Source organism: Somniosus microcephalus, unplaced genomic scaffold, assembly GCF_052327205.1.
Source record: "Somniosus microcephalus isolate GS21.2 unplaced genomic scaffold, FLI_Smic_1.0 scaffold175, whole genome shotgun sequence".
NCBI classification, from domain to species: domain Eukaryota; kingdom Metazoa; phylum Chordata; class Chondrichthyes; order Squaliformes; family Somniosidae; genus Somniosus; species Somniosus microcephalus.
The window spans coordinates 219,205-239,952 of NW_028225362.1; the positions used below are offsets into that span (position 1 = coordinate 219,205).

The following is a 20,748-nucleotide window of genomic DNA, read 5'->3' on the forward strand; positions in this document are numbered from 1 at the left end:
GCGCAGTGTCTCGCTGATTGCTTGGGTCTGACTTAAAACGGCAGTTAGGCTGGTAGGGGTGGAGCCTACTTCAAGATGGAAGGGCTGGCTGTGATCTGGGATAATGAGGGCTTGTTTCAAAGCACTAACTGCTGCAGTATGGTGGTCTTCCCAAACGGATTGTATCTCTTCCGCATCGCCCTTTAAAAGATCATACAAAGGTTTAGCCAAGTCTGCAAAGTTCGGAATAAATTTTGCTGATATCCAACTAAGCCTAAAAAGGGTCACAGTGCGGTCTTTGAAACTGGCAATGGGAGTCTCTGAATAGTCGCTACCTTTTGGTGGTCCGGACTGAGGCCGGTCGCTGAAATCTTTACTCCCAGAAAGGTAACCTCATCTTTTGCCAGCTGAGCCTTTTTTGGATTTATTTTCAGCCCTGCCTTCTGTACTAACCCTATCAACTCATCTAGAAGTTCTAGGTGTTCCTCCATTGTTACGGTAGCCAGGATCAGGTCGTCAACATACTGTAGAAGGGCTGATGGTTTAGAAAAGTCTTTAACTGCTCATGCCATATACTGATGAAAGATTGATGGTGAGCTATGAAACCCTTGCGGTAAACACGTAAATGTGTAACCCTGCCCCTCAAACGTGAAAGCAAATTTGTACTGGTCCTCCTGAGCAACTGGGATACTCCAAAAACCATTCGCTATGTCTAGGGGTAGGGAAGACCGTAGCTTTGGGGGGTACGGATGTCAGTAGCGAAGGGGCTTGACTGTTGGATTTTGAAGTGGGAAAGCTTTGTTTAGGGCTCGGTAATCAATAGTAAGCCTCCAGGATTCATCTGGCTTCCTAACCGGCCATGCAGGGGAATTGGTGGTAAATGAACCTTTGCACACTACTCCCTGCTCTTCTAATGAGGCAATGACTGTTCGCGAATACGGAGTACTCTCCTGGGGAATCAGGTATTGTTTACATGCGCGATGGGGTGGACCATTAATTCGCGTTTGCCCTTCCATTCTCCCGCAGTCGTGTTTAGACTTAACAAAGGCTGCTGCGTGTTTAGTCACTAAGGAGTTAACAGCAGGCAGGGAATGTGTCAGCAGTGCTATCTGCTCAGGCTTCTTTATAGCAAACACCGAGTGGACATCTGAAATTTGCACTACATCTCCCAGTTTAGACTCAACCCACAAACAGTTCTGATTGTAATCTATAATGGCTGTCATTCCTCATAGGGTGTCATTGCCAAGTATTTCCATTTTGTTGATCATACACATATATAACAGATGTGATTTTTATGGGGAAGGTCTCAAGGGAAATACTAACTTCCTCTCCTGGATATGCTGGTGCCTGTGTGCCGGTGACTCCTGTTATTACGAAGCTACTTGATGTGCCTCAATAAATCCGAGACTCAATGTTAGCGGAACAAAACAAGGCTTTTATTAACTTAGAAGGTAACACACAGTGGAGAGGTATCTTCCATCCAGAGGTCTGCTGTACTGGATGTGAGGCAGGCTGGGCCTGCTTACATAGGGGCCAGGTATGGGCGGAGCCCTACACACAATACAATACAATGGTGAGGAAACGGAACTGAGGTAAGGGAAATGAAACCAAGCCACAGTCACAGGCAGAGAATACCGATGAGTGATGAATGGCATATTTCATCACATTCACCCCTTCTATAGATTTAGTCTGTTCGGGGGTTTGATAGTCCTCTGTGACCGACGTGGCTGTTGTGGTGTCGGCTGGGTGTCCCCGGTGGCCTCCTGGGTCTCTGCCGGGGGTGCCACCAGGGTTGTTGAAGGGGTAGTTGGTGGGGGTACCATTGGTCGATGTTCTTCCGGGGGTGATGAAAGAGTAGTGGGTGGGTAAGAGTTGCTGTGATCGTTGTTGCTGCTGTTGTCGTGGCTGTTGTCGTTACTGGCTGGGGCGACGTCTTTTATAGACACGGTGTCCTCCCTTCCGTCGGCGTGCCGGACATACGCGTATTGGGGGTTGGCGTGGAGTAGGTGCACTGACTCCATGAGAGGGTCCCTCTTGTGGCCCCTCACATGCCTTCGCGCGAATACCAGACCTGGGGTGGAGAGCCATGACGGCATGGATACGCCTGAGGTGGATTTCCGGGGAAAGACAAACATTCGCTCATGAGGCGTGGCATTAGTGGCAGTACACAATAGTGACCGTATCGAATGGAGCACATCTGGGAGGACTTCCTGCCAGCGGGAGATAGGGAGGCCCTTGGTCCTTAGAGCTAGAGTGACTGCTTTCCATACTGTCCCGTTCTCTCGCTCCACTTGACCATTACCCCGGGGGTTGTAGCTGGTGGTACGGCTCGTGGCGATCCCCCTGGACAGCATGTACTGGCGTAGCTCTTCACTCATGAAGGACGCCCCCCTATCTGTATGGATGTAGCTTGGCATACCGAACAGGCTGTTGAGGCATTTAATGACCGTGGCGCTGGGCATGTCTGGGCAGGGGAAGGCGAATGGGAAACGGGAGTATTCGTCCACAATGTTCAGGAAGTAAACATTGCGGTCGACGGACGGGAGGGGGCCCTTGAAATCTAAGCTGAGCCGCTCAAAGGGCCGTGTAGCTTTGATTAAGTGGGCTCTATCTGGGCGGTAGAACCGAGGCTTGCACTCAGCGCAAGTGCGGCAGTTCCTGGTCAGAGACCGAACTTCCTCAATCGAGTAGGGTAAGTTGCGGGACTTTATGAAGTGGAACAGCCGCATGACCCCTGGGTGGCAGAGGTCGTTGTGGAGGGTCTGTAGCCGATCCCCGGTGGCGCTGGCACACATCCCTCGTGAGAGGGCGTCGGGGGATTCGTTAAGGGCCCCTGGCCGGTAAATGATGTCATACTCGAAGGTGGAGAGCTCGATCCGCCACCTAAGAATCTTATCATTTTTAATCTTCCCCCTCTGTTTATTATTGAACATAAACGCTACCGACCGCTGGTTGGTAAGTAGGGTGAAGCGTTTGCCGGCTAGGTAGTGGCGCCAGTGGTGCACTGCCTCCACGATGGCTTGGGCCTCCTTTTCCACGGAGGAGTGTCTGATCTCGGGCCCTTGGAGGGTCCTCGAGAAGAAAGCTACGGGCCGCCCCGCCTGGTTGAGGGTGGCCGCCAAGGCAAAGTCAGACGCATCACTTTCCACTTGAAAGGGAGTGTTCTCGTCCACTGCCTGTAGCGTGGCCCGCTCAATATCCCGCTTAATGCTTTTGAAGGCGTGGGCCTCAGCAGAGAGCGGAAAAGAGGATGCTTTCAAGAGTGGGCGGGCTTTGTCAGAGTAGTTGGGGACCCATTGGGAATAATAAGAAAATAACCCCAGGCACCTTTTCAGGGCTTTGGGAGTGTTGGGCAGGGGCAGCTCCCGTAGGGGGCGCAATCGGTCGGGGTCTGGTCCGATTTCCCCATTCTCCACCACGCTGCCTAGTATGCAGAGGCGCGTGGTGTTGTAAATGCACTTGTCCTCGTTGTAGGTGAGGTTGAGTTTTTGTGCGGTTTTCAGGAACCTCTCGAGGTTCGAGTCGTGATCCTGCTGGTTGTGACCGCAGATGGTGACGTTGTCGAGGTAGGGGAATGTTGCCTGCAAGTGGTGGTCATCGACCATGCGGTCCATCTCCTTCTGGAAGACCGAGACCCCATTCGTCACCCCAAAGGGGACTCTGAGGAATTGGTAGAGGCGTCCGTTCGCCTCGAAGGCGGTGTACGGGCGGTCCTCTGGTCTGATAGGGAGCTGGTGGTACGCTGATTTGAGGTCGATGGTGGAGAACACCCGGTATTGGGCGATTTGGTTCACCATTTCTGATATGCGGGGTAGCGGGTAGGCGTCTAGTTGGGTGTACCTGTTGATCGTTTGGCTATAGTCGATCACCATCCGTTTCTTCTCGCTACCCCTTACCACCACCACTTGGGCGCGCCACGGGCTGTTGCTGCGTTCAATAATGCGCTCCTTCAGGAGCCTGTCTACCTCGGTCGCGATAAACCGCCTGTCCTCCCAGCTGTACCTCCTGCTTTTGGTCGCTATTGGCCGGCAGTTAGGGGTAAGGTTCGCGAATAGCGAAGGCGGCTTTACCTTCAGGGTAGCCAGACCGCACACTGTGAGGGGCGGCTGGGACCCACCGTACTTGAGCGTGATGCTTTGGTGGTAGCACTGGAAATCCAGGCCCAAGATCACGCTCGCACATAGATTCTTCATGATTAGTACTTTAAAATTATCGTATACCGTTCCGTTAACGGACAATTGTACCGTGCAGTAACCCATAATGGTCGATGTCTGGGTTTTATCAGCCATAGAGATGGTACCCCGAGTAGGGACCACCTTTTGGGAGAGTTGTACCAGTTCAGGGTGGATAAAACTCTCCGTGCTTCCACTGTCAATTAAACATTTAACCCCGCACCCGTTTACCTCGATGTCCACCATTGATTTGGATAGCGGGTGCGGCCTGGTCTGGTCCACTGTGACCAATGCCACTGTAGGGCCCTGATCGAGACAAGGTGGCGTCCACGCTGTCTGCTCACAAGATGGCGGACCCCACGAGGTTGGGCAAGATGGCGTCCAAGATGGCCGCTCCCACGGCGCACACGCGGCGGTGGCGGGTTTTCCGGCGGGGTTCCCTCTGCACACCTTCCCGAAGTGCCCCTTCTTACCACACTTAAAGCAGGTGGTGCCTTTCGCCGGGCACAGGTTTCTGGTGTGCTTCGGCTGCCCGCAGAAGTAGCAGTTGGGTCCACGACGCGTCGCGGCTGTCGTAGGGCTTCTGGGGGGAGAGCAGGGCCCTGACGGTGTCGGGCTGCCGGGCGGGGAAGATGCCTTCCAAGGTGGCGGCGTGGACGGCGCAGGCTGAAGAGTAGGCGTCCGAGTTTCTCTGGGCCACATCCAGGGATCGCGCTGTGTCCACAGCCTGTTTCAGGTCCAATCCCATTTTTTCCAGCAGTCTCTGCCGGATGTAAGTGGAGCTGAGGCCTGTGATAAAGGCATCGCGAACAAGCTCGTCAGTGTACACTGCGGCTTTTACATCTTGGCACTTGCAGTCTTTGCCAAGCGTTTTCAGGGTGCCTCGGAACTCATCCAGCGATTCCCCAGGTTGCTGTGCGCGAGTAGCGAGCAGATGCCTAGCATACACCTCATTCGTAGGCTGCTGGTAATGCGCCTTTAAGATGTCGCAGGCGGCCGGGTACGTGTCGGCGTCTTGGATGAGGGGGTAAACCCGGTGGCTTACCCAATTCCGCAGAATTCCGAGTTTCATACTTGCAGCGTCCGTAGCGCCTGTGACGGCTGCGGAATTGTCCAGGAAGAATTCCATACACATAAACCAGTGTCCAAAGCGTGCCGATGCGTCCGAAGCATGCTGGTCCAAATCCAAACGTTCGGGTTTCAAGAGTTGATCCATTGTGTTGAAAAGTAAGTTAATAAAATTGATGTGCCTCAATAAATCCGAGACTCAATGTTAGCGGAACAAAACAAGGCTTTTATTAACTTAGAAGGTAACACACAGTGGAGAGGTATCTTCCATCCAGAGGTCTGCTGTACTGGATGTGAGGCAGGCTGGGCCTGCTTACATAGGGGCCAGGTATGGGCGGAGCCCTACACACAATACAATACAATGGTGAGGAAACGGAACTGAGGTAAGGGAAATTAAACTGAAACCAAACCACAGTCACAGGCAGAGAATACCGATGAGTGATGAATGGCATATTTCATCACACTACTTTTGCCTATTTGAAGCTGGCGTTCAGGGTCTGGGGTATGCAGGATTGTAACAGATGAACCAGTGTCTATTAGCATAGTCTGATGTCGGCCCCCAGGCAGCAAAGCTGAGACCACTGGTCGACCATGGCCATCTTGTCTGAACCCCACTTCAGACCAGGCTGGTGGGGCCGGATCCTGTCATAATGGGCCGTTGGGTTGTTGGGACAATGGTGGGAGCGGGAATGATGAACTCATAGTTGGAGCCACGGGGCACCCCGACATCTGGGTTGATGCAAGAGTTTACATGAGCCTAGGGCGTCTATTTTACTTTCCATTGGATTGGGTGAACGGGACGAACCATATTGCGAGTAATTATTATTATTCTTCCCACCTCCAGAGCCTGTCTGTCTAGGACCTCCGCAATCCTTTTGCAAAGTGTCCCACCTTGCCACAGTTATAACATATCAAGGGTTGCTTACGGGGTGGTGGGCCTGGGGTCCCTCTACTATATGCACTGGTGTCTCTGCTGTTGGTACCTGAACCTGAGTTTTAGTGTAGGCCCATGCAGTGTTAGCGTCTCTTAAAAGGTCTATCCATTGCGAGTTGTGGCTGACAGTGTGCCCTAAGGCTGCTCGCAGTGAGGCCTGAATATTCTCTAAGTATATTTTCTTAAATGCTGCCTCATTCTTCCCGTTTAAGACATTATCATTGGGGCGTGCCTGCATCATCTCATAAACAGTGTACAATCGATCCCCGAATACAGCAGGGGTCTCATGAGGCCCTTGTTGAGACTGGTTTAATTTCTGAACCAGATCAATAGTGTCCAAGCCCAGAGCTGTTTGTATTGTTGTGATTAAGTTATTCAGGGGGCTCCCCACATTAAAGGCCATAAAGGGCAGACTAGTTCGTAGGTCCGGGGTCAAGACAGACAGTGTAACATTTTTCATGTCACTTCCTCAAAATTAGGATGGTAATTCCAGAACCCCACTATACGTTAGCTCTGTGGGGCATGTTCGTGGGTTAACTGGTCCAAATTGCTGGACGCATGCCTGTAGATCTGCATAGTTCAGGGGCTGGGATTGTTCATAAGTACCCGCCCATAACATTCCCGGGTGAGCTGCCGCTGGTTGTGCTCCTGCTTGTGCCTGGTCACCGTCTGCAGCTGGTGGCGCGTTAGGAATCACCTGGGTACGAGTCAGAACATTAACTGGGGCTTTAAAGTGTGCAGGCTCATCCACCGAGGTTTCTATGATATTGTTATCAGCATAGGCTGCGGGCCTCTCAGCCAGGTCGATGTGGTATACGAAACGGAGGCCTTTTGTGAAGGGTGTAGTAAGGGAGGATATAGTTCGCCGCTGATCTCCTCGCATTGTTTATCATAACTCATGGGGGGGTCTACTCCCGTGACTGCCGCTATTACAGCCTGTTGTTTACCCAGCTGGTTTTCCAACTGTTGTATAGTAGCTTGTCTTTTTCTAATTTATCTAACTTGGTTTTATTATTTTCCATCTCTAGGAGGGTCTCTTTATCTTGCTCTACACAATACACTGCCGCATCGGCCATTAGCTGCACTGCCCTATCTGACTTCCATTGCTTCTCCTTAACTTGTTTCTCAATGAACGCAACAACGCCCTCAAAGGATACTCTCTTATCCTTTTTTAGACATTCTACTACTAACGTCTGTAACTGTGCATCCTTGCGCTTCTTCATTAACTTCGTTTTAAAATCTACAAAAAAATTCTCACTCGACATTCTGCTGTACGTTAAAGAGACACTACCTGTTAGATAACCTAACTTTCCACAAGGACTTTCATAGAAAAACAGAAAAATTCAAGCAAAAATCCAAGTGCCTGCCTTATGCACAATAGACCTGGTTTCAGTTAATAGTCACAGCCCCACGTTGGGCGCCAATCTGTAGCTTTTAAAAGCTCTTTAGAATAATTTTTCTGTGACTACACAAACCACTCCGGGTCCAGGTATATTGTGCATCAGTAAAACAGTCCGTGACTACACAAACCACTCGGTCCAGGTATATTGTGCATCAGTAAAACAGTCCGTGACTACACAAACCACTCGGTCCAGGTATATTGTGCATCAGTAAAACAGTCCGTGATTACACAACCCACTCTGGGTCCAGGTATATTGTGTATCAGTAAAACAGTCCGTGACTACACAAACCACTCTGGGCCCAGGTATATTGTGTATCAATAAAACCGGTTTATTAAGCATTAAGCATCCAGTACAAAGAAATAATACTGAACAAGAAGATTGTCGTAATCTGTTCGTTGAACCCTGGCGTTCCTTCCGAGTGACTGTTTAACTCTTGCTGTGTTCTGTTGACTGAAGCTTCTCATCCTCTCTTTTCATGCTGCTTTCAGTGTTCAATATCTATTCCTTTTATACCTTTTTTTCTCTTTCAAAAATACATAGCAACTTGCAGCTGCTTGGGCTATCTCACCATTCTGACCTTCACAAGTATGTTCTATTATTTCCTCCCCTTTTCTGCTGTGAGCTTTACTATGGGAACTTTTACATCTTTTGCCTTTCCCATAGCCCATTATCTAGACTGGTCTGAAACTTCAGCGATAAGGGATGTTTGGTATTGAAAACCCTCGATCTTACTTTGAGACTTATTTGATGTTTTGTCTTTCACTGTCTTCGAATGTTATCTGCCACTTATCAGCCCAAGCCTAATCTGCCACTTTCAACTTCACTGCTCCACTTACTGGCATGCAATAACTGTGACCAGCTGACCAAGCGTTGACGAGCAGGAAGGAGGCTCCAACTGCATTATTTAAAGGGATCATCAGCAACTACTTGCAGCTGCCATGTTTCTTCAGTTGGAATGGCTCTGTGAAACTTCCTGCAACTCCAACAGCTTTCTAAACTTCTTTCAAGTTCCTAAGGTGACAGGGAGTGTTGGAGCAAGTGGAGAATGCCTTCATTCTCATTTAAATGCTTCTGCTCACAACACTTGCTCACAGTCATGAGGCAGTCCCCCTCGCACTCGAGTATCTTCGGGAGAGGGAGAGCAGGTAGCAAAGTTGAGGAGAAGATGCGCACAGAGGGAGGAGGAGGGTCAGGAGGGCTCTCAGCAGGAGGCCTTACCCACCTAGGGTCTTCCGAGAGCACTTCTCTTATATCGACTTAAGCGAGGAGCAGTGTAGTAGGAGGCTCCGCTTCACCAAGGAGGTGGTCACAGAATTCTGGCGCCTCCTGCAACCAGACCTGTAGCTTCAGAGCAGGGCGAACACGGCTCTCCCAGTAGCCCTCAAGGTCACTGTTGCCCTCAATTTCTGTGCCAGCGGATCCTTCCAGTCTGCAGCAGGAGACACAGCTAACATCTCCCAGTTCATCGTCCATTGCTGCATCCAGGAGATCACAGAGGCTCTCTACACCAGGAGAAGGGACTACATTTTCTTCTCTCTGAGCAGAGAGAAGCAGGAGGAGCGCACATGTGGCTTTTCCAAGATAATGGACTTCCCCATGGTGCAGAGCGCCTTTGACTGCCTTTGACTGGCCTTGTGGGCTCCGCATAACAATCCGGAGATCTTCTGTAACCGCAAAGGCTACCACTCACTTAATGTGCAGTTTCCATAAATGGCAGATTTTAATTTAAAAGATAGCCTGCTCACACTCTATGTTTTCTTGAAATTATTGACAGTAAACTGTGGCGGAGCCACTGAATGACTCTGGGCAACTGTATATAATTCCCTTTAACGATGTTCTAACACCAGCCTAAGCCTGTACCATTGTGTTAGACATTACTGTGTTTTGTGTATAGTGTTTGTATGTACGGGGCGTGGCCCCTTTAAGAGCGCGGGAAAACGCGATGATGTCACGTCGCAAACCACGTGACTGTCCAGGCAGTCCTCGTGGAATCTCCATCTTGTTAAGACCTGTTTTCGTGGTTCTCCTGTATCGCTCTCTACAAACTGTTTGACCTCGTTTAGTCTTACATTAAAGACTTGTTTGATTGATCTCCTGAGTCGACCTCAGTTATTGGTACGGAATTCAACAATTCCTACATTGGTGACCCCATTTTTAGTGAACGTTTTTCGCAAAAAGAACACAGCATGGAGGCCAACGCCATTTCGTTGAAGCTACCGCAGTTCTGGGAGCAGCATGCGACCTCGTGGTTCATTCAGGTCGAAGCACAGTTCGCCCTGAGGGACATCATTGCGGATCAGACCAAATATCTCTATGTGGTCTCCGCACTCGACAGCTCTACCGCCTCGCGGATCGTCAGCCTCCTCGAGAACCCTCCAACGGAGCGCAAGTATGAAACCCTCAAGGCGCGGTTGCTGCAAGTTTTCGGGCTCACTAAATCGGAGCGCGCCCGTCGATTGCTCGCTATGCCCGGGCTCGGGGACTCCAAGCCTTCGGAGTTCATGAGCCAAATGCTCACACTCCTGGGCTCGGAACCGGAATGCTTCCTATTCCATGAACTATTCCTCAGCCAGCTGCCTGAGCAGGTGCAAGCTGCCCTGGCCAGATCCGAGGTGGAAGACTGCGCGGCACTCACGGCAGAAGCGGACAAATTTTTGCGGTAACGCAGCAGTACTGCACCGCCACGAGGCGCCCATCCCCCACAGACGCCGCCCCAGCTCGTCAGCCTGCTGGGCTGTGTTTGTACCACGCACAGTTCGGTGCGAAGGCGCAACGTTGCTGCCCTCCCTGCAGCTTTCCCCCCAAAAAAACAACTGCGACTACTGAGGAACGGGCCTAACGGGCGCCCCGCGGCCGCCATGGCGATCGGCAATGCAGGCAAGTTGCTTTTCATCACCGATACGCTCTCCGGTTGTCGTTTTATGTGCGACACCGGAGCGCAGTGTAGCATTTTGCCCGCGTCCGCCCTCGATGTGCAGGCAGGGAATCATGGCCTCGCCCTTGAAGCGGCCAATGGCGGAGCAATTCGGACCTTCGGCAGATGGTGAGTGGAGGTGTGCGTCAGGGGGCAACGTTTTCACTGGGAGTTTGTGACGGCCAAGGTTTCTCAACCCATTCTCGGCGCAGATTTCCTGTGCGCCAACAGCCTCCTGGTCGACGTGAAGAACCGGCGGTTGATCAACGCGGCAACTTTAAATTCTATCCCTTACCGCAGTAACACTACGTCGCGCAGCGTCGCCTGTGCTTTCCCGACTCCTGATGAGTTTGCTCGTCTGCTCGTCGAATTTCCCGACCTCACAAGACCCACGTTCTCCTCCACAGCCACGAAACATGGTGTGGAACACCACATCACCACCAACGGCCCCCGGTCTACGCGCGGGCCCGGCGCCTGGAACCTGGTAAGCTGGCGGTCGCAAAGGCGGAGTTCTCGACCATGGAACGGTTAGGGATTATTCGCCGGTCGAATAGTCCCTGGTCTTCACCCCTCCATATCATCCCGAAGCCTGGCGGCGGATGGCGACCATGCGGCGACTATCGACGCCTAAACCACGCCACCACTCCTGATCGGTACCCGATCCCCCACATCCAGGATTTCTCTGCCCATTTGGCAGGGAGCACCGTCTTCTCGAAAGTCGACCTCGTACGGGGCTACCACCAGGTCCCAGTGCACCCACAGGACGTCCAGAAGACCGCAGTCATCACCCCATTCGGCCTCTTCGAGTTTCTGCGAATGCTGTTTGGGTTAAAGAACGCCGCCCAGGCTTTCCAATGCCTGATGGACTCCGTGCTGCGGGACCTCAAGTTCCTCTTCGTCTACCTGGACGATATCCTAATTGCCAGTCCCACTAAAGAAGAACATATCTGTCACCTACGCACCCTTTTTCGACGCCTCAGCCACCACGGCCTGATTATCAACCCGGCCAAGTGTCAGTTTGGCCTGCGCCAAATTGATTTCCTGAGACATCGCATCACCGCAGAGGGAGCGGTTCCTTTAGAAGCGAAGGTAGAGGCGGTGATATCCTTCCCACGCCCGCAAAGCATTAAGGCCCTGCAGGAATTCCTAGGCATGGTAAACTCTTACCACTGTTTCGTGCCTAAGGCAGCACTACTCATGCAGCCCCTGTACGAGGCCCTCAAGGGCAAGGCTGGCAAGAACCCGGTAGACTGGACGGATGACATGGCCCGAGCGTTCGACGACACCAAAAGCGCCTTAGCCAACACAACCATGCTGGCGCACCCGCTGCCAGGAGCCATCATCGCCCTCACCATCGACGCGTCAGACTACGCCATCGGCGCCGTGCAAGAGCAGTGGGTGAACGGGACGTGGCAGCCATTGGCATTCTACAGCCGTCAACTACGGCGGAACAAGAGAGCGTATAGCATGTTCGACCGGGAGTTGCTCGCCCTTTTTCTGGCCATCCGCCATTTTCGCTTCCTCCTGGAAGGACGTCCTTTCACCGCCTTTGTAGACCATAAGCCACTAACTTTTGCCATGGCCAAGACCGCTGAACCGTGGTCATCCCGACAGCAAGGTCAACTGACCTACATATCCGAATTCACCACGGATATACAGCATGTGGCCGGTAAGGACAACCTGGTGGCAGACTGCCTCTCCCGCGCGACATTCAATACGGTTCATTTGGGCATTGATTATGCCCTTATGGCAGCGGACCAAGCCTCAGACCCAGAAGTCCAAGCCTGCAGAACGACCATCACTGGCCTCCGGTTGGCCGACGTCAAGTTCCATTCGGCAGGTACCACGCTGTTGTGTGACGTCTCCATACAGGACCCTCGCCCGGTCGTGCCGGTCGTCTGGCACCGTAAAGTGTTCGACGCCATACATGGGTTGTCACACCCAGGAATGAAGGCCTCTCCGAAGCTGATGTCAGCGAAATTCGTATGGCATGGCATAGCATGCACAAGGATGTCCGCGACTGGGCCAACATCTGCGTAGCCTGCCAAAAGGCCAAAGTACAGTGCCACGTCAAAGCTCCGTTGGCCACCTTCACAGTTCCGGAGCGACGGCTTGACCATGTCAATGTGGACCTGGTAGGACCACTCCCACCCTCCCATGGTTTTTCACACATCCTGACCATGGTTGACCGCACCACCAGATGGCCGGAGGCGGTTCCCCTGTCATCCACTACTTCGGCGGACGTGGCCAGGGCGTTCATTTCCACCTGGGTCACCCGGTTCGGAGTGCCCGCAGATATTTCTTCCGACAGAGGACCGCAGTTTTCCTCCGAACTCTGGAATGCAGTGGCCCAAGGACTCGGTGTCAAATTACATCGCACCACAGCCGACCACCCACAGGCAAATGGCCTCTGTGAATGTTTCCACCGATCACTGAAGGCCGCCCTGAGGGCCAGCCTCCAGGATGCTGGATGGGCAGACAAGCTACCGTGGGTCCTGTTGGGCCTTCGCATGGCCCCCAAAGAAGACCTTCGCCCTTCATCAGCAGAGCTGGTGTGCGGTCAGCCACTGCGAGTCCCGAGGGATTTCCTGCCAGCTTCGACGAAGCCATGGTCCGCAGCTGACCAGCTTACTAGTCACCAGGAGGCAGCCAGATGCTTCGCACCGGTGCCCACTTCGCACCACGGGCTGCAGAGTTCGCACATTCCCCCGGAGCTTCACAAGGCTGAGTACGTCTTTATTCGCCATGATGCTCATAAGGATCCACTCAAGGCCCCATATACTGGTCCCTTCCGCGTGTTGGAGGCAGGGGACAAAACCTTCACGGTGGATGTCGGTGGTAAACCGGACCACATTTCGGTCGATCGCTTAAAGCCAGCACATCTGGACCTCAACCGCCCCGTCGAGACAGCACTACCGCCGAGACGAGGTTGGCCACCCATCGCCGTTACAGCAGAACAAGTGCAACCGCCCGCCAGACCGCCAGCCGCCCAACAGCCTCCGCCTCAGGAGTACAGGAGTCGTTCTGACTGGCTCATCAGACCCCCTCACCATTTGACTTTGCCCGTTAAAGCGAATTCTGGGGGGGCGCATGTGGCGGAGCCACTGAATGACTCTGAGCAACTGTATATAATTCCCTTTATGATGATCTAACACCAGCCTAAGCCTGTACCATTGTGTTAGACATTACTGTGTTTTGTATATAGTGTTTGTATGTATGGGGCGTGGCCCCTTTAAGAGCGCGGGCAAACGCGATGCCGTCACGTCGCAAACCATGTGACTGTCCGGGCAGTCCTCGTGGAATCTCCATCTTGTTAAGACCTGTTTTTGTGGTTCTCCTGTATCGATCTCAACAAACTGTTTGAACTCGTTTAGTCTTACATTAAAGACCTGTTTGATTGATCTCCTGAGTCAACCTCAGTTATTGGCTAGGAATTCGTCAATTCCTACAAACCGATATTTACCAGTAAAATAAAGGGGAAACAGTGGAAATGCAAAGCAGGCCAGTCAGCATCTGTAAAGAGGAAAGATCGATTATTGATGTTTCAGGTTTGTACCCTTCATAAGAACTACCAGAAAATGCTGGAAATACACAGCAGGCCAGTCAGCATCTGTAAAGGTTATGGTGTCAGCAGTTCTTGCCAACATGTCCCAGTATCTCTTATTACATTTGAAAGGCATTTTATTATCAGTGGAATGCAGGCAAACCCTAGCAATGAAAATGTTGACACTATGCGCCACATGGAGCCACTGCTGGAACACGCGCAGAGTATTATTTTTCAAAGTGCTCTCAGAAAACTGTAATTGATCGCTCAGTTTCCAGTAAATTACTGGACAGGCCCAAAACCAACATCTGGTTGGGAACCAAATGTGTGACCACATCTGAAAGAAAGAAAGAAAAATGTAGCACCCTTAATGACCTCAGAATGCCCCAAAGCATTTTACAGCCAATGAAGTATTTCTTGAAGTGGAGTCACTGTTGTAATGTGGGAAACACGGCGACCAATTTGCGCACAGCAAGCTCCCGCAAACAGCAATGTAATAGTGACCAGATAATCTGTTTTAGTGATGTTGATTGAGGGATAAATATTGGCCAGGACACTGGGGCTAATTCCCCTGCTCTTCTTCGAAATAGTGTCACGTCAACCTGAGAGGGCAGACGGGGTTTGGTTTAACATCTCATCCAAAAGACGGCTCCTCCGACAGTGCAGCACTCCCTTAGCACTGCACTGGAGTGTCAGCCTAGATTTTTGTGCTCAAGCCTCTGGAGTGGGACTTGAACCCGCAACCTTCTGCTCAAAGGCGAGAGTGCGACCCACTGAGCCACAGCTGGAACAGAAGAACGGAGTGTATGAAATCAAAACAGAAAATGCAGATCAGTCAGGTTCGAGTACCAATGAAGGGCCTCACCTGAATTTTTAAATGGCAGAGACTGAAGCAGACGGAACAAGACAAAGAAGAGAGGAGCAGGAGCCAAGGAGCTCATTGATTGACTGGCTTACCCTGTGGCAGAACCACTGAATGACTCTGGCTAACTGTATATAATTCTCTTTAACGATGTTCTAACACCAGCCTAGACCTGTACCATTGTGTTAGGCATTACTGTGTTTTGTATATAGAGTTTGCATGTACGGGGCATGGCCCCTTTAAGAGCGCGGCAAAACGCGGGCAAACGCGATGACGTCACGTCGCAAACCACGGGACTGCCCAGGCAGTCCTCGTGGCATCTCCGCTGAGTAAAGACCTGTTTGATTGTTCTCTTGTGTCGATCTCCGTTATTCGTAGGAATTCATTAATTCCTACATTGGTGACCCCGTTTTTGTGAACGTTTTCACAAAAGAAGAGCACAGCATGGAAGCAAACGCCGTTTCGCTAAAGCTACCGCAGTTCTGGGAGCAGCAAGCGCCCTCGTGGTTTATTCAGGTCGAGGCCCAGTTCGCCCTGAGGAACATTGATGCGGATCAGACCAAGCATCTTTACGTGGTCTCCGCACTCGACAGCTCTACCGCCTCTCGGATCGTCAGCCTCCTCGAAAACCCCCCAAGTATGAAAGTATGAAACCCTCAAAGCGCGGTTACTGCAGGTTTTCGGGCTCACAAAATCGGAGCGCGCCCGTCGATTACTCGCTATGCCCGGGCTCGGGGACTCCAAGCCTTCAGAGTTGATGAGCCAAATGCTCGCACTCCTGGACTCAGAACGGGAATGTTTCCTAATCTGCAAGATTTTCCTCAGCCAACTGCCTGAACAGGTACAAGCTGCCCTGGCCAGATCTGAAACTGAAGACTGCGCAACACTCGCGGCGGAGGCTGACAAAATTTTCGCTGTAACTCGGCAGTACTGCGCCGCCACGAGGCACCCATCCCCCGCAGACGCCGTCCCAGCTCGTCAGCCTGCTGGGCTGTGTTTCTACCACGCGCAGTTCGGCGCAAAAGCGAAGCCCTCCCTGCAGTTTTCCCCCAAAAAAACGACTGACACTGCGACCGCCGAGGAACGGGTCTAACGGGCACCCCACGGCCGCGATGGTGATCGGCAACGTGGGAAAATTGCTCTTCATCACTGATACTCTCTCCGGTCGTCGTTTTCTGTGCGACACCGGAGCGCAGTGCAGCATTTTACCCGCGTCCGCCCTCGATGTGCAGACGAGGAATCACGGCCCCGCCCTTGAAGCGGCCAATGGTGGAACAATTCGGACCTTCGGCAGACGGCGAGTGGAGGTGTGCGTCGGGGGGTAACGTTTTCACTGGGAATTTGTTACGGCCAAAGTTTCCCAGCCCCTCCTCGGCGCGGATTTCCTGTGCGCCAACAGCCTCCTGGTCGACGTTAGGAACCGGCGGCTGACCAACGCAGCAACTTTTAATTCATTTCCATGTTACCGCAGTAACACTACGTCACGCACTGTCTCCTGTGCGTTCCCGACTCCTGATGAGTTCGCTCGCCTGCTCAGCGAATTCCCCGACCTGACAAGACCCACATTCTCCTCCACAGCCACGAAACATAGTGTGGAACACCACATCACCACCAACGGCCCCCCTGGTCTACGCGCGGGCCCCGCGCCTAGAACCTGGCAAGCTGGCGGCCGCAAAGGCGGAGTTCGCGACCATGGAATGGTTAGGGATTATTCGCCAGTCGAATAGTCCCTGGTCTTCATCCCTCCATATCGTCCCGAAGCCTGATGGCGGCCATGCGGCGACTATCGACGACTAAGCGACGCCACCACTCCTGATCGGTACCCGATCCCCCATATCCAGGATTTCTCTGCCCATTTGGCAGGGAACACCGTGTTTTCAAAAGTCGACCTCGTCCAGGGCTACCACCTGGTCCCAGTTCATCCACAAGGCGTCCAGAAGACCGCAGTCATCACCCCATTCGGCTTCTTTGAGTTTTTACGGATGCCGTTTGGGTTAAAGAACGCCGCCCAGGCTTTCCAACGCCTGATGGACTCCGTGCTGCGGGACCTCAAGCTCCTCTTCGTCTACCTGGACAATCTTCTAATTGCCAGTCCTACTAAGGAAGAACATACCTGTCACCTACGCACCCTTTTTCGACGCCTCAGCCAACACGGCCTGATTATCAACCTGGCCAAGTGTCAGTTTGGCCTGCGCCAAATTGATTTCCTGGGACATCGCATCACCGCAGAGGGAGCGGTTCCTTTTCAAGCGAAGGTAGAGGCGGTGATATCCTTCCCACGCCCGCAGAACATAAAGGCCCTGCAGGACTTCCTAGGCATGGTAAACTTTTACCACCGTTTCGTGCCTAAGGTGGCACTACTCATGCAGCCCCTGTATGAGGCCCTCAAGGGCAAGACTGGCAAGAACCCGGTAGACTGGATGGATGACATGGCCCGAGCGTTCACCGACACCAAAAGTGCCTTAGCCAATGCGACTATGCTGGCGCACCCACTGCCAGGAGTCACCATCGCCCTCACCACCGACGCGTTGGACTACGCAGTCAGGGCCGTGCAACAGCAGTGGGTGAACGGGACGTGGCAGCCGTTGGCATTCTTCAGCCGTCAACTACGGCAGAACGAGAGAGCATACAGCACGTTCGACCGGGTGTTGCTCGCCCTTTTTCTGGCCATCCACCATTTTCGGTTCCTCTTGGAAGGACGTCCTTTCACCGCTTTTGTGGACCAGAAGCCGCTGACCTTTGCAATGTCCAAGACCGCCGAACCGTGGTCAGCCCGACAGTGTCAACTGACCTACATATCCGAATTCACCACGGATATACGGCACGTGGCCGGTAAGCACAACCTGGTGGCAGACTGCCTCTCCCGCGCGATCGTCAATACGGTTCATTTGGGCATCGACTACGCCCTCATGGCAGCGGACCAAGCCTCAGACCTGGAAGTCCAAACTTACCGAACGGCCATCACTGGCCTCCAGTTGGCCGACGTCAAGTTCCATTCGGCAGGTACTACACTGTTGTGTGACGTCTCCGTACAGGATCCTCGCTCTGCCGTGCCGGTCGTCTGGCGCCGCAAAGTGTTCGACGCCATACATGGGTTGTCACACCCTGGAATGAAGGCCTCTCAGAAACTGATGTCAGCGAAATTTGTATGGCATGGCATGCATAAAGATGTCCGCGACTGGGCCAACGCCTGCGTGGTCTGCCAAAAGGCCAAGGTACAGCGCCACATCAAAGCTCTGTTGGCCGCCTTCACAGTTCCGGAGTGAAGTTTTGACCACGTCAATGTGGACCTGGTAGGACCACTCCCACCCTCCCATGGTTTTTCACACATCCTGACCATGGTTGACCGCACCACCAGATGGCCAGAGGCGGTCCCCCTGTCATCCACTACTTCGGCGGACATGGCCAGGGCGTTCGTTTCCTTCTGGATCGCCCATTTCGGAGTACCCGCCCATATTTCGTCAGACAGGGGACCGCAGTTTTCCTCCGAACTCTGGAATGCAGTGGCCCAAGGACTCGGTGTCAAATTACACCGCACCACAGCCTACCACCCACAGGCAAATGGCCTCTGCGAACGCTTCCACCGGTCAATGAAAGCCGCCCTGAGGGCCAGCCTGCAGGACGCTGAATGGGCAGACAAGCTACCGTGGGTCCTGTTGGGCCTTCGCACGGCCCCCAAAGAAGACCTTCACTCTTCATCAGCGGAGCTTGTGTATGGTCAGCCGCTGCAGGTCCCAGGGGACTTCCTACCAACATCGACAGAGCAATGGTCCGTGACTGCCCAGCTTGCTAGTCACCAAGAGGCGGCCAGATGTTTCACACTGGTACCCACTTCGCACCACGGGCCGCAGAGGTCAGACGTTCCCACGGAGCTTCACAAGGCTGAATACATTTTTATTCGCCATGACGCACATAGGGATCCACTCAAGGCCCCATATACCGGTCCCTTCCGCGTGTTGGAAGCATGGGACAAAACCTTCACGGTAGATGTCGGTGATAAACCGGACCACATTTCGGTCGACCGCTTAAAGCCAGCACGTTTGGACCTCGACTGCCCCGTCGAGACAGCACAACCGCCGAGACGGGGTCGGCCACCCTTCGTCGTTGCGGCAGACCAAGTGCGACCGCCCGCCAGACCGCCAGCCGCCCTGCAGCCTCCGCCTCGAGAGTACAGGAGTCGTTCTGACAGGCTTGTCAGACCCCCTCACCGTTTGACTTTGTCCGTTAAAGCGAATTCTGGGGGCGCGCATGCGGCAGAACCACTGAATGACTCTGGCTAACTGTATATAACTCTCTTTAACGATGTTCTAACACCAGCCTAGACCTGTACCATTGTGTTAGGCATTACTGTGTTTTGTATATAGAGTTTGCATGTACGGGGCGTGGCCCCTTTAAGAGCGCGGACAAACGCGATGACATCACGTCGCAAACCACGGGACTGCCCAGGCAGTCCTCGTGGCATCTCCGTTGAGTAAAGACCTGTTTGATTGTTCTCTTGTGTCGATCTCCGTTATTCATAGGAATTCATTAATTCCTACAACCCAACCTTTTAGACACTGTTTTCCTGCATTGCAGACTATTCTCCAGCCACTAGCCTGCTCCTATAAATTCTTATTTTAAAGCCAAAAATTAATCATTTCAAGGTTGACAGAATAGTTTTGCAGCTCATGCATGAGATGTCAGCAGCAAGCAATTCAACCACTTTCACATTTGGAGTACAAATTTCTTAGAAATGAAGGTTATTCGAGTATTATCAACAACTGTATACCCCAGTAGGTTTTAAAGGTCATTTATCTGCCCTTTTATCTCATCTAACATCTATTGTAAAAAGCATTTAAAATTAATTAATTTATATAACAGAACTCACATTATACCTATCCTCAGTGGGTAGGGGTGCGGTGGGGGGCTGGGGGTTACCGTGAATATAGGCTGCACCATGTCTGAATGGAACAGGCTTGACAGACCAGTTGGTCTTTTCCTGTCCTCCTTCATATGTTTCACATCTTTAGAATGAAACTAATACACCTGCTGTGTTGCAGCTTGCTAGCAGTCCAGGACCTGCAAACCCTTTGTGCCGCTGTAATAGAAAATTCATTTTGCTGACATAGAGTCATAGCGGCACAGAAGGAGGCCATTCGGCCCATCGAGTCTGTGCCGGCTTTCTGTGGAGCAATCCAGTCAGTCCCATTCCCCCGCTCTATCCCCACAGCCCTGCAAGTTTATTTCCCTCAAGTGCCTATCCAGTCTCCCCTTGAAAACATTGAGTGTCTCCGCTTCCACCACTTCCGTCGGCAGCGAATTCCAGGACCTCACCACTCGCTGCATAAAAAGGTTTTTCCTCCCATCCCCCCTGTATCTCTTGCCCAAAACCTTAAATCTGTGTCCCCTAATCTTTGTACCATCAACTAGTGGGAAAAGCCTTTCCCCGTGTAACCTATCCAAACCCATCATAATCTTGTACACCTCTATCAAATCACCCCTCAACCTCCTTTGCTCTAATTAACACAAATCCAGCTTCTCTAACCTGTCCTTGTAGCTAAGATCTCCCATCCCCGGAGCCATTCTGGTAAATCTCCTCTGCACCCTCTCAAGGGCCTTCACATCCTTCCTAAAGTGTGGTGACCAGAACTGGACACAATACTCCAGTTGTGGCCTAACCAGCGCTTTATAAAGGTTCAGCATAACTTCTCTACTTTTGTACCCAATACCCCTATTTATGAAGCCCAAGATCCCATGGGGGAAAAATTCAGTTGGTTTGCACCTCCCGTTAGCGCCTTAAGAGGGCGCTAATTGGGCGCAAAGCAACTAGCGCCCGGGCGCGGCGATGTTTGCGCCACTCGCGAAATTAACTAGGCATTTTGCGGCGGCGCTA

At 52.3% G+C, this 20,748-nt stretch overlaps 1 long non-coding RNA gene across 1 annotated transcript in view; it reads left to right on the forward strand.

Moving 5' to 3' along the window:
- The window catches only part of LOC147082101 (uncharacterized), a 73,991-nt gene continuing 53,243 nt past the window's right edge, over positions 1 to 20,748 (forward strand). Inside the window, exon 1 of the long non-coding RNA XR_015076305.1 lies at positions 1 to 366. This is a non-coding gene — a long non-coding RNA (uncharacterized LOC147082101). The remainder of the gene's footprint in view (positions 367 to 20,748) is intronic.